The sequence below is a fragment of the Triticum aestivum genome, chromosome 7D, assembly GCF_018294505.1.
Source record: "Triticum aestivum cultivar Chinese Spring chromosome 7D, IWGSC CS RefSeq v2.1, whole genome shotgun sequence".
In the NCBI taxonomy this organism is placed as follows: Eukaryota; Viridiplantae; Streptophyta; class Magnoliopsida; order Poales; family Poaceae; genus Triticum; species Triticum aestivum.
In genome coordinates this window covers 536,148,725-536,159,055 of record NC_057814.1, presented here as the reverse complement: position 1 = coordinate 536,159,055, position 10,331 = coordinate 536,148,725, and the positions used below count along the sequence as shown (strand labels likewise).

Genomic DNA, 10,331 nt, shown 5'->3' with positions numbered 1-10,331 from the left:
GCTGTCACAGGACTTTTGAAAGATCTTAGTGCAGAGTTTGCTCTCAAGGATCTTGGAGAATTGCATTACTTTCTAGGGATAGAGGTAAAGAAGCATAAGAATGGTATTCATCTCTCTCAGGAAAAGTATGCAACAGACTTGGTGAAGAAGGCTGGCTTACAAGGTTGTAAACCCTCACCCACTCCATTATCTAGTTCTGAAAAACTATCTCTTACAGAGGGGCAATCCCTGAGTCAAGATGATAGCACAAAATACAGGAGTCTAGTAGGTGCACTTCAATATTTTACACTTACAAGACCTGATATTTCATTTGCTGTCAATAAAGTCTGTCAGTTCCGTCATCCACCCACTACAGTTCATTGGACTGCTGCAAAACGCATAGTCAGATATGTTAAAAATACTCTTAATATTGGTCTCAATCTCAGCAAGTCATCATCTACACTTGTGAGTGCCTTCTCAGACTCTGATTGGGCAGGATGCCTGGATGACAGGCGTTCCACTTGTGGTTTTGCAGTCTTCTTTGGCCCTAACCTGATTTCATGGTGTGCAAGGAAACAGGCCACAGTCTCCAGATCCAGTACAGAGGCAGAATACAAAGCATTAGCCAACGCTACAGCTGAGATCATATGGGTGCAGTCCATGCTGAAGGAGCTCGGTGTGAAAAATGTCAAAGCTCCCTGTTTATGGTGTGATAACTTGGGTGCCACATATTTGTCTGCTAACCCTATTTTTTATGCCGGAACAAAACATATAGAGATTGATTTTCACTTTGTCAGAGAAAGAGTGGCTCAAAAGCAACTTGACATTCGTTTTGTGCATTCCAATGATCAAATAGCTGATGGATTCACAAAGGCTCTACCTGTCAGAAGCTTTGAAGACTTCAAACATAATCTCAACTTGATGAAGTTGTGATTAAGGGAGGGTGTTAAACATGTCATCATGCCACGTTGGACCAGCCTTGTATCGGCGCATGGTTGAGATAGATAGAGTAGGTTGTTTAGATGTTTATCTCATATTGTTTAACCTCTCTTATCTCTTATCTTACTAGAAGATCTCCAACCGCATGTATGCGCTATCTACAGGGAGGTTCGCCCCTGCTCAATATAACACGTAACGCGTCCCTCACATCGAGGTAAGACGCTTCCGCCAAGTCGCGTAAATTGATCAATTCAAGACATCTTATATTCTTATTCGCCCTATCTGCTTCTGTTTCTCTCAAATCATTTCTCATCGCCATCCCAAGAAAAGTAGCCACACTACCTGCAAATAAAAGGCAAGGTATATGCACTCATGGAGGCTGCTCTTGAACCAATGGCAGCCTAATATTGCTGCTCTTCTCCTACACCGATGTGCAGTGGCTAATTTTCTTGGGTCACATTGGCAGTCACCATGTTTATTGCAGGGGAAGGTCTAAGATGTGCCATACATTTTCATTCTCTATCCATGTTCGGACAAACAATAATGGTTTCTGGGATTCCAAATTTCCAATGTTGTTGTGTGGCTTCGAGACCTCCAAGATGAAAAGGTAAAGTAGCGACATACTTGCGTCACTATGCATTGCTCTTTTCTATTCAATGTTTTTTCAAGTTATATATGTCCATACCACAACTGAATTATTGTACTGAATATATTTATCTAATTTACCCGGTTAGCACTTTGAACACATTTTTTTTGTTTAGACTGTCAAACATGCTACCATTTTTTGGTTCTGCTGCTTTTGTCATATCGAAGAATGGATCCTGCTACTCTTACAACTGTTTACGTATGAGTGGTTGCTTCATGCTATATTGTTTGTACTCACTGTTTGTTAACCTATCGGTAGTACAACTTTCTAACTACGCCATGGTGTGTACCTTTAGAGATTATCTGCATGATACTAAAAGCTGGCTAAAATGACATTGTGATTGTTTACGTCTTGCTGTACCCTTCAGAGAGTTGTTCTTCTGGACTGTTGGTAAATTGTGATATCTGATTTCCTACGTCAGAACAAGAAAACATAGCTGGTTATGGTACATACAGGGATGCTATGAGTAACGTATATCTCAATTGGCTACTCATGTCTTGCTTGATAACACACGATGATTACGTTTCAAGTGCATTTTATCTGTATTGTCGGATGACCATAGTAAATTCTCATGTCCATTTTTTTCCTTTCGTTGAAACTTGGCTACATCATTTAGAACAATTTTATACAGGTGAACAAATGCCTAATTTGATGTCACTATAGGCTAACCAAGTGTACTATAATAATTTCAATGCTCTCACAAGCCAACCTAACTACTGACGGGAGGAGTCCATGTACATGATAAATATCTTCACGTTTGAGAAAAAATGTTTTTGTTTAGCATTTTAATTGTTACAATGTTCCATTGGATCTATAACATCAACATTTCAATCGTACATGTATCTATAGTACCTAAATAGTTCATCCCCACTATGTTAAGCCATACTTTCTTTTCATCCAATGTAGATTCTCTTCATGGAAGGCAGAAAGCTCCGCAGCAACGCGCAGGGTATTATCTAGTATTTTGTATATTGTGATACAGTGGCATTATTTGGTCAAATTAGTATCGCTCGGTGTTGCATTCTTGTTTTGCATGTTGTTGCAGCAAGCTGCGTTTGTTATTGTGTTTCCCTCATTTCTCGCATTCGATGGAAAACTCAATCCAACAAGGGATCAAAACCCTTCTAGGCTCCATTTGTTTTGCTTGCAAAAAGTGTGCCCAAGTGCCTCATCGGACACCCAATGCCTAAGTATCTACGCAACACTTTTTTTTCTCAAATATGCACGGGTGTGCGTATCATTTTATATAAAAGAGAGGAAAAGACTTACCATCTGCAGGGTTACAACGATATTTACACAACACATTTTCAAACAGCATATGCAAGAAGTATATTTGTTTGTGGAGTTTTCATCACGAATACCGAACGGAATTTTGAATTCAGATACTAGAAAATTCAGGCGAAGCGTGCCACGGAGGGCGGCACCCCTCTCTCTCCCACCATGCCGCCGCCTCCCATCTCAGGCGAGATCCGGCGGGCGGCGATGAAGCGCCCCGCCCTGCTGGCCGTCCCGGCCGTCCCGGTCGTCCTCATCCTCTCCCTCTCCTTCCTCCTCCTCAGGCCGTCCTCCTCCCCTCCGCGCACACCACCGACCCCGACCCCGGCCACCGCCGCCGCCTCAGCGTCTACGTCGCGGACCTCCCGCGCGCGCTCAACCACGGCCTGCTCGACCTCTACTGGTCGCTCCCCTCCGCCGACGCCCGCATCCCGGCCTCCTCCGACCCGGACCACCCGCCGCCGCGCGGCCACCCGCCCTACCCCTCCAGCCCCCTCATCCGGCAGTACAGCGCCGAGTACTGGCTCCTGCGCTCCCTCCTCGGCCCCGCCGCCCCCGCGTCCGCGGCGGTGAGGGTCGTCGCCGACTGGAGGGAGGCCGACGTCGTGTTCGTCCCCTTCTTCGCCACGCTCTCCGCGGAGATGGAGCTCGGGTGGGGCGCCACCAAGGGCGCCTTCCGCAGGAAGGAGGGGAACGGTGACTATCGCCGCCAACGGGACGTCGTCGACCGCGTCACCGCCCACCCGGCCTGGCGCCGGTCCGGCGGCCGCGACCACGTCTTCGTCCTCACAGGTAATTATGCTGGGCCGGTGGGGAATTGTGAATCCTATCCTTGTAAAGTTGTAATGCACTAATCCAGAGAGAAATTAGAAAGTATGTTTGAATACTGTGAATCAAGGTTAGCATAGCTGTTAAGTTTCATGGTTTCGTGATGGTTTTCTCAGCCAAGGAAGTGACTTACTATGAAATCTCACTAGTTAGCAAGAGACCTATGTGGATCATGCAAGTCTGTGTGTGCCTAGTAGATCAGCTCAGTATAGGTTAGAAAATTAGGAGAGAAACTTATATTAGCACAGTTCAGTAAACGAGAGAAACATTGTGCTTTTATGCAAGTGAAGTGGCGCAGAAGTGTTTGGTGTATTGTTTGTCTTGGTGAAGATCATTTGCCTAGCAGCTTATTTTTCTTTTGGATGCTCAGGTCATGTTAAATACTGAGGCGTTGTTTGACAGACCCTATGGTAATGTGGCATGTCCGAGCGGAGATTGCTCCAGCAATTCTACTGGTGGTTGATTTTGGCGGGTGGTACAAACTCGATTCAAAATCTGCAGGCGGCAACTCTTCTCATATGATACAGCACACTCAAGTGTCATTGCTGAAAGATGTCATTGTGCCTTACACACATTTGCTGCCTACCCTGCACCTATCAGAAAATATGGATCGCCCCACTCTTCTGTACTTCAAGGGAGCCAAGCACAGGCATCGGGTTTGTACTATTAATCATAAAATAAAGCTCCTGTTTTACGCATTATATTTGGAAAGGTTTATCTGCTATCTGAATCCTATCCTGTACTTGACTATTAACTTGCATTTTATCATTAATTTCATAAAAAAGTGTGCAAACATGTACTTCTTGAGCCTGGGTTACATCGTTTTTATCTGTAATCAGCTTTGAAATTCCTGAAATTGGTTATCACCTATGTAATATCTGAAACTAACTCTCTAAGTGAAAAAGAATAAACATATGGTAAATGATTTTATTGTACTTAAAAATCTTCTAGGTCTCTGTTATATCTGATGCTAGCTCTTTCAAACAAAAGTGTTTGGCTCTCTTTTTGTGTCTATTTATTCCAGGAAGTATTATTTGAAGCATTGTGCCTAAAAAACACTAAAACGTCATTTTGCTTTCAACAGGACTTTATCGCTTATGCAGTGTACATTAGTAGAACTCCCGAGGGTCTTTGTAAAGATCAATAATAATAACAGAAACACATGATTAAGCTAACACTAGGTTGTTCCTTTGATTTGTATATCTGAGTGAAGCAACTAACTTCAGCCTAGCTTATACTGCTTGCAAAATAATAATTAAAACCATCTATCTGATCAGTCCGTTTATTTGTTTTCAGGGTGGTTTGGTGCGTGAAAAACTGTGGGACTTGATGCTTAACGAGCCTGATGTCGTCATGGAAGAAGGTTTTCCTAATGCTACAGGTCGTGAACAATCAATTAAAGGAATGCGAACATCAGAGTTTTGCTTGCACCCAGCTGGTGACACCCCAAGTTCATGTCGTCTATTTGATGCTGTTGCAAGTCTTTGCATACCAGTCATTGTCAGCGATGACATTGAGCTTCCTTTCGAAGGGATGATAGACTACACAGAATTCTCCATTTTTGTGTCAGTCGGTAACGCAATGAGACCCAAATGGCTAACAGACTACCTAAGGAATATCTCCAAGCAGCAGAAGGATGAATTCAGAAGAAACCTGGCTGGAGTGCAGCATATCTTTGAGTACGAAAACAGTCACGAAAGTAGCAAGGTCTCTGCCCCGGAAGATGGTGCTGTGAACCACATATGGAAGAAGACTCATCAGAAATTGTCGATGATTCAAGAAGCAGTCACCCGGGAGAAGCGGAAGCCTGAAGGCGCATCAATCCCACTTCGGTGCCATTGTACATGGCCGCCTCTCTTAGTCGTCAATCCCTCAAGAAAAGCTCAGATGACTGCAAGTCAGTTAATTTCCCCCTTGGTAGTTGCAAATATGAGCATGTAACTGTAGGCCAGCGTTTCTTATGCACTATTCAGGATTTATTTTATTTTTTTGCTTATTGCTCAATAGGTTGTTGTATGGGGCTTGTTTGTTCACTGAAAACATATTGCCCATTTGAAATGAATTGAGAAGGCCGAATACGGATTGATATATATTGGTACAAATTGTTGAAAACAAATGTTTAGACATGGGTGTCCTGATGCCTATTTTTTTGCTTCAAAGGGGAAAAGGGAGATGAGAGAACTTCTGGTGCCAGTACAGGAGGAGCTCAAAACATTTGTTCATATATTCAATTTGCAGTGTTGCCAAACAACAGAAAGGCGACCAACATGGTGGCCAATGGAACAGAGATATTGTCATCTACAACATCAGTTACAGGAATACACTCCACCACAGTGGCTGCCAGCGCAACGAGAACCAGTTTACCAATCGCCTGATCCCAGCTGACATGGATGTAACCAAGCCACGAGAAATATTACAGCATCCTGCAACAAGAAAACAGAGTACATCAGCAACGCGTGCGAAATTCTGTCAAGGCAACAGGAGTGCGTCGCAAGAACCCTACAGAGCGGACAGCAGGAACCCAGATATGAACATTGCGCCACTCCAACCCAGCTCTTCTTGTCGTTGAATGGCAGCTTCAGCGAGCCGAATCTTCTCCCAACAATGTCAGCAAAGCCTGCGAAGCCAAGATTCAAGCAGACGCAGAAACTCAGCGAAAACGAACAAGTCGTCAAGTGTAATGCGGTGTTACAGAACCTGTAACCCATTTCCATCTTACCGTCTCCGCCGCTTATCATCGACAAGGAAACGATCCCGATCGGGGAGTCACGCCAAAAGACTAGAACAATGATCAGTAGCACAATGACATAGTAGAGAGGGCCTCTAAGCAATTCCCTGTCAGAAACCATAGATTGCATCAGGGAGGTGATGTCTCGAAGAAGAATGGACGATCAAAAGTAAATAACGTTGCTGGCACATTGGGATTACTCTCGTTTTCCTTCACGGGTCACAGATTTGACAAGAGCTTCGTCGGAGTAGAAGCCGAGGCCGTAGGCGAGAAGCCTGACGCAGTTCAGGAACGGGACTACCCCGCGAAGAACCGTGCACCGGTCGAATTGCTGCAAAACAGAGCATGTCTATCTTAGGAACTCTGTTCTGATCTGAAGATGTAAGGAAGTTGGATACAGCTGGAGGAGTACCTGAAGAGTGGCCATGAAGCCATGAAAAAGACCCCGGATAGCACATGCACAACCTTCCTGCTCAAGCTCTGCCTTTAATGGTGACAAGTACCACAAGTTAGCAACCAAGCAAGGAGCCAAACGAGGCAGTTATTAATCAATTCGTGTTTGATCAATGTAAATAATTAGACCATTTTTACTGTACATGCTGAGATTCAGTCGTTGGTCTAGAGCAGTGGCAAGCTGACAGCAGGAAGCTCGATCTGGGCGAGCTTTAACTGAATCAAGTTCAGTAAACAAACAGTACAGTAGTAATCTTCCTAGTGATTGATGTTTTTCTAGAAGATCAGGGAGGCTCTGGTGATTGATGTTACTAGTTGAGTTCACTATTAGGAAACAGATCACACCTCGTCAGTGACTTACTAGTAGTACGTATTAATGGGAGGTCGGTCAAGGAGCGGAGTGCACGAGACCTGTTGGACGATGCGGCGCTCGGTGAGCGCGTCGAAGGCGCGCACGAGGGAGTAGGCCCCGGCGGTGACGAGCAGCGTGGCGCCTCCGTCCCGCAGCAGCGTCGCCGGCGCCGGCGCCGAGGCCGCGAGCGCCCCCGCCATGGCCGGGACGCCGGCGGCGGCGACGAGCCACCCCCTCGGGGGGCGGAGATGGAGCGCGCGAGCAGCAGCGAGGTCGGGGAGGAGGGGAGTGTGGAAGGTTACGCAACTCACGATATATTGATCGGGTGCAATATGCACGTATATATAAGTACAAAGGGGAGGCACGTCCTCAACTATACATGGAAGGACGAGGGCTTGTTGTACAAGAAATACACATACAATATCTACATCTCAACACCCCCCGCAGTCGAAGCGTCACCATGGTCGACGCAAAGACTGGATCAGAACTCCTCGAAGGACGCGGTAGGCAAGCCCTTGGTCATGATGTCAGCAAATTGTTGGGACGTGGGACATGTAGCACGCGTACATGACCAAGAGCTACCTGTTCCGGAACAAAGTGGATATCAATCTCAATGTGCTTGGTGCGTCGATGATGAACCGGGTTGGCGGAGAGGTAGACCGCAGAAATGTTGTCACAGTAAACAATCGTGGCCTTGTCAACCGGAGACAAGAGCTCATGCAGAAGCTGACGAAGCCAGGAACACTCGGTGACGACGTTGGCAACGGCGCGGTACTCCGCTTCAGCACTGGAGCGGGAGACAACGGGCTGCCGCTTGGACGACCAGGAGATGAGTGATGGTCCAAGGTAGACGCAATAGCCGGAGGTCGAGCGGCGCGTGTCGGGGCAGCCGGCCCAATCAGCGTCAGAATAAGCCGTCAAGTCCATAGAGGACGAAGCCTGAAGTGACAACCCAAGATCCAAGGTGCCACGGATATAGCGCAGGATGCGCTTGACCGCGGTCCAGTGAGCATCACGAGGAGCATGCATATGGAGGCACACCTGCTGCACAGCGTACTGGAGCTCCGGACGAGTAAGAGTGAGGTACTGAAGAGCACCAACAATCGACCTGTAGAACGGAGCATATGAAGCAGGAGAACCATCCGTGGCAGAGAGTTTGGCCTTCGTGTCGACAGGCGTGGCAGCCGGTTTGCAGTTAAGCATTCCGGCACGGTCCAGAAGCTCATGAGCATACTTTCGCTAATGAAGAAAGAAGCCATCTGCTCGACGAATAACCTCGATCCCGAGGAAATAGTGCATAGGACCTAAGTCCTTAATGGCAAACTCAGCACGAAGACGATCGGTGAGCTGTCGAAGAAGGGCAGTCGAGCATGATGTCAAGATGATGTCGTCGACATAGAGCAGCAGGAAAGCAGTAGCATCGCCCTGGTGGTAGACAAACAGCGAAGCATCGGAGCGAGTGGAGCGGAAGCCAAGTTGATGAAGAAACGCTGCGATGTGCTGGTACCAGGCGCGAGGAGCCTGCTTAAGCCCATACAAGGACCGGGAGAGCAAGCACACATGATCCGGAGAGGACTCATCAACGAATCCCGTGGGCTGCTGACAGAACACCTGTTCCTCAAGATGACCATGAAGGAAAGCATTAGAGACGTCCATTTAATGCACAGGCCAAGAGCGGGACACCGCTAGCTGAAGGACAGTCCGAATCGTCCCGGGCTTAACCACCGGGGCAAAAGTGTTGGTGAAGTCGACACCGGCGCGCTGACGAAAACCGCGAACAAACCAACGCGCTTTGTGGCGGTCGAGGGTGCCGTCGGGATGAAACTTGTGCTTGAAGACCCACTTTCGGGTAATAATGTTGGCATGAGGGGGTCGTGGGACAAGCTGCCAAGTGTGATTGCGCTGCAAGGCGTTGAATTCCTCCTTCATGGCTGCAAACCACAAGGGGTCACGAAGCGCGGCACGAGCAGAGGCCGGCAGAGGCGATGGTGATGGCGCGGGCGTCGAAGCCACACAGGTGTACTCCTCCTTGGAGTACCGGGTACTCGGCCGGAAGACTCCCATACGGGACCGAGTGACGGGGCCGGCGGGTGCTCCAGGAGGAGTAGCAAACGGCGAAGATGCCGCCGTAGTCGGTGAAGAAGCCGGGAACGAGGCCGGCGAGGCCGACTGGGTGGCCGCAGAGGCCGGCGAGGCCACCGCGGGGGTCGGCGAGACCAGCGGAGCTGGTGAGGCCGACGGGGCCACCGAGGCCGGCGTAGACGCCGGAGTGGCCGTCGGGGCCGGCGAGGCCGGTGGAGACGCCGACGGGGCTGGCGAAGGGGGTGCAGCCGGGGAGGCAGCAGGCGGCATCCGTAGCACAGTACGACCGAGGGGCGCACCACGCCGCGACAAAGAGCCGGGGCGGACAATGTCGGGCGAAGAAGAGCCGGGCGCCGAAGGAGAAGCCACATGTTGTTCCTGTTTAAACAGGAAACAAAACTCGTCGAAATAAACGTGCCGTGATGTGATGACACGGTGAGCAACCGGATCATAGCACCTGTAGCCCTTAGTGTTAGCCGGGTAACCAAGAAAGACACACGGGAGGGAACGGGTGGCAAGTTTATGAGGGGAAGTGGCGGCGGTATTCGGGTAACAAAGACAACCGAAAATACAAAGGCCGTCATATGAGGGTGGAGACCCGAAGAGAAGGTGGTGTGGTGTAAAGTTTCAGCGGGTACGACACGGACGAAGGTTAAAGATGAGGGTGGCAGTAGCGAGAGCATCAGGCCAGAAGCGCGAAGGCATGTAGGCATGAAATAAGAGGGTACGGACGCAATCATTTAGAGTGCGAAGAATGCGTTCAGCCCGGCCGTTCTGCTGTGAAGTGTAAGGGCATGTGAGGAGGAAAATGGTGCCATGGGTGGAGAGAAGGTTGCGGATGGTGGTGTTGTCGAACTCTTTCCCATTATCCGTTTGCAATGCGCGGATGGGACGACCAAATTGTGTAGACACATAAGAGTAGAAGGCGGTAAGGGTGGCAGCAACTTCAGACTTCTTACGCAACGGAAAGGTCCACACAAAGTGAGAATAGTCATCTAAGATAACGAGGTAATATGAAAACCCATTATTACTAGCAACGGGAGAGGTCC

General features: G+C 48.3%; 2 pseudogenes; one reads left to right on the top strand and one right to left on the bottom strand.

The window, feature by feature from the left end:
- The first annotated feature begins 2,948 nt into the window (after positions 1 to 2,948).
- On the top strand, positions 2,949 to 5,743 carry LOC123168786 (probable arabinosyltransferase ARAD1; annotated as a pseudogene).
- A 125-nt stretch (positions 5,744 to 5,868) lies between these two features.
- LOC123168787 (probable phytol kinase, chloroplastic) lies at positions 5,869 to 7,497 on the bottom strand (annotated as a pseudogene).
- Positions 7,498 to 10,331: the final 2,834 nt, after the last annotated feature.